The sequence below is a fragment of the Salvelinus namaycush genome, unplaced genomic scaffold, assembly GCF_016432855.1.
Source record: "Salvelinus namaycush isolate Seneca unplaced genomic scaffold, SaNama_1.0 Scaffold143, whole genome shotgun sequence".
NCBI lineage: Eukaryota > Metazoa > Chordata > Actinopteri > Salmoniformes > Salmonidae > Salvelinus > Salvelinus namaycush.
Window position 1 is genome coordinate 289,282 of NW_024058153.1, and position 4,437 is coordinate 293,718.

Genomic DNA, 4,437 nt, shown 5'->3' on the forward strand with positions numbered 1-4,437 from the left:
TTTACGACAAAAGCAAACCAAACGATTATGTTAGGTGAGTGCCTTTTCACAGAATAACACAGCCATTTTCCCAGCCAAAGATAGCAGTCACAAAAAGCTGAAAAATAGATCAAATTAATCACTAACCTTTGATGATCTTCACCAGATGACACTCATAGGACTTCATGTTACACAATACATGTATCTTTTGTTCGGTAAAGTTCATATTTATATCCAAAAATCTGAGTTTACATTGGCACCTTACGTTCAGAAGTCACAAAACATCCTTTGATTTTGCAGAGAGCCGCATTAATTTACAGGAATACTCATAGTAAACATAGTAAACAGTGTATGTGTGACAAATAAATTTGATTTGATTTAAACAGTGCTAAAAGATACAACAGTTATGCATGGAATTATAGATACACTTCTCCTTAACCTGTCTCGCCCCAGCGTTCCGCTAGCGGAACTCCTCCCACATTCCACTGAAAAGGCAGAGCGCGAAATTCAAAAAATATAATTTAAAATATAAAATCAATATATTTTTTAGAAATATTTAACTTTCACACATTAACAAGTCCAATACAGCAAATGAAAGATACACATCTTGTGAATCCAGTCAACATGTCCGATTTTTTAAATGTTTTACAGCGAAAACAGCACGTATATTTATGTTAGCTCACCACCAAATACAAAGAAGGACAGACATTTTTCACAGCACAGGTAGCATGCACAAAGCCAACCTAACTAACCAAGAACCAACAAAACTAACCAACAAACAACTTCATCAGATGACAGTCTTATAACATGTTACACAATAAATCTATGTTTTGTTCGAAAAATGTGCATATTTGAGGTATAAATCAGTTTTACATTGCAGCTACCATCACAGCTACCGTCAAAAATAGCACCGAAGCAGCCAGAGTAAATATAGAGACCAACGTGGAATACCTAAATACTCATCATAAAACATTTCTGAAAAATGCATCGTGTACAGAAATGAAAGAAAAGCATCTTGTGAATCCAGCCAATATTTCAGATTTTTTAAGTGTTTTACAGCGAAAACACAATATAGCATTATATTAGCTTACTACAATAGCCTACACACAACCGCATTCATTCATCAAGGCACGTTAGCGATAGCAATAGGCACGTTAGCGTTAGCGAATAAACCAGCAAAAGATATCAATTTTCACTAACCTTCATAAACCTTCCTCAGATGACAGTCCTATAACATCAGGTTATACATACACTTATGTTTTGTTCGAAAATGTGCATATTTAGAGCTGAAATCAGTGGTTATCCATTATGCTAACGTAGCTTCTTTTTCCCAGAATGTGCGGATATTTCTATTAGACTCTCACCTATTCTGACCAAATAGCTATTCATAAACATTACAAAACAATACATGTTGTATAGGAAATGATAGATACACTAGTTCTTAATGCAATCGCAGTGTTAGAATTCTAAAAATATCTTCATTACGACATAAGGCTTATGTTATAGCAAGAGAGTGGCCAAAACCGGGGCGCAAAACTACTAGTATACAGTTCGACAGATATATGAAATAGCATCATAAAATGTTTCTTACTTTTGCTGATCTTCCATCAGAATGTTGGACAAGGGGTCCTTTGTCCAGAACAGTCGTTGTTTGGATTTAGAACATCGTTTTTCCCTCTTCAATTAGCCAGCACACTGGCCAAGTGGCTCGAAGCTCTCCTTTCTGAACAAAGGCACACAACGCAACACGCCTAACGTCCCGAATAAATTTCAAAAATCTAATAAAACTATATTGAAAAAACATACTTTACGATGATATGGTCACATGTATCAAATAAAATCAAAGCCGGAGATAGTAATCGGCTATAACGACAGCTATTCCGATGGCAAATCCAGAACCAACTTCGCGCCTTCCTGAAAACATAAAATGGGGGACACGTCATTCCAAGAGGACGTATTCCATCTCAGACCAAGATAATCACTCCATTTCTTCTCTCACTGCATCTTGATATCCTGGGGAAGGTGTATGACGTGCATGTATACTCATACGTGTCATGCCCATTTATAGGCAGGCCCTTGAACAGAGCATAATTTTCAGACTTTCCACTTCCTGGTCAGAAAGTGTGCTGCCAAATGAGTTCTGTTTTACTCACAGACAAAATTCAAACGGTTTTAGAAACTAGAGAGTGTTTTCTATCCAATATTAATAATAATATGCATATTGTACGAGCAAGAATAGAGTACGAGGCCGTTTAAATTGGGCACGTTTTTTTCCCCAAAGTGTAAATAGCGCCCTCTATCCTCATCAGGTTAATGCAACCGCTGTGTCAGATTTCAAAAAAACTTTACGGAAAAAGCAAACCATGCAATAATCTGAGTCAGCGCTCAGAGCCCAATCAAGACACAAATATAGCCGCCATATTATGCAGTCAACAGAAGTCAGAAGTAACAATATAAACATTCACTTACCTTTGGTGATCTTCATCAGAATGCACTCCCAGGAATCCCAGTTCCACAATAAATGTTTGTTTTGTTCAATAATGTCCATCATTTATGTCCAAATTCCTCCTTGTTGTTCTAGCGTTCAGTACACTTTCCAAACTCACGACGCGCAGGCATGTCCAGCGGAAAGTACGGACGAAAAGTTTAAAAAGTTATATTACAGTCCGTAAAAACATGACAAACGAAGTATTGAATCAATATTTAGGATGTTTTTAACATAATTCTTCAATAATGTTCCAACCGGAGTATTCCTGTGCCTTCAGAATTGCGATGGAACAGAGCTCGCTCTCACGTGAACGTGCATGGTCAGAGCATGTTCAGGTCATGGCAGACCTGACTTAATCCTCTCTCCTTCGGCCACACTAAACAGTAGAGGCATCAGACAGTGGAAGCCTTAGGAAGTGCAACATTACCAATATCCCAATGTATCTTCAATAGGAGCTGAGTTGAAAATATACCAACCTCAGATTTCTCACTTCCTGGTTGGATTTTTTCTCAGGTTTTTGCCTGACTGATGAGTTCTGTTATACTCACAGACATCATTCAAACAGTTTTAGAAACTTCAGAGTGTTTTCTATCCAAATCTACTAATAATATGCATATTCTAGCTTTTATGGCTTTGTAGCAGGCCGCTTACTCTGGGCATGCTTTTCATCCGGACATGAAAATACTGCCCCCTACCCCAAAGAAGTTAATATAATGTCTGTGTTATTGTCGAAAATGTACTACTTTATATTTAAAAACGACTTCAACCAGTAAAATGCTCTTCGGCTAGTTTTCCATCAACCTGACAATGAGGGTTTGTACACAAAGTGTTAAAAACATAATAATCCGAGCAAGGGTTGCCTTCCAGAAAGACAACAGAGACTGTAACGTTCTTTGTTTCACGGAAACGTGGCTCACTCGAGACACGCTATCAGAGTCGATACCTGGTTTCTTCATGCATCGCGCCGACAGAAACAAACATCTCTCTGGTTAGAAGAAGGGCCGGGGTGATTAACGAGACGTGGTGTGATCATAACAACATACAGGAACTCAAGTCCTTTTGCTTACCTGTCCTAGAATTCCTTACAATCAAATGTCGACCGCATTATCTACCAAGAGAATTCTCTTCAATTATAATCACAGCCGTATATATCCCCCTCCAAGCAGACACATCGATGGCCCTGAACGAACTTCATTGGACTCTATGTAAACCACATATCCTGAGGCGGCATTCATTGTAGCTGGGGATTTTAACAAGGCTAATCTGAAAACAAGACTCCCTAAATTTTATCAGCATATCAAATGCGCTACCCAGGCGGAAAAAAATCCTAGACCACTGTTACTCTAACCTCCGCGAAACAGGAAACGCCCATGGTCAGGTCTGTTCAACACTGGTCCGACCAATCTGATTCCACGCTTCAAGATTGCTTCGATCACGTGGACTGGGATATGTTCCGCTTAGCGTCGAACAACATTGATGTATACGCTGATTCAGTGAGCGAGTTTATTAGCAAGTGCATCGGTGATGCTGTACCCACAGCAACTATTAAAACCTTCCCCAACCAGAAACTGTGGATTGATGGCAGCATTCGTGTAAAACTGAAAGCGCGAACCACTGCTTTTAACCTCTAACACCTCCCAAACCCGGATCCGGGAGCACCCCCATCAGTAGAAAATCTACTAGCATAGCCTAGCATAGCGTCACAAGTAAATACTAGCATCTAAATATCATTAAATCACAAGTCCAAGACACCAGATGAAAGATACACATCTTGTGAATCCAGACATAATTTCTGATTTTTAAAATGTTTTACAGGGAAGACACAATATGTAAATCTATTAGCTAACCACGTTAGCAAAAGACACCACTTTTTTTACTCCACCAGTTTTTTACTCCATCAGTAGCTATCACAAATTCGACCAAATAAAGATATAAATAACCACTAACCAAGAAACAACTTCATCAGATGA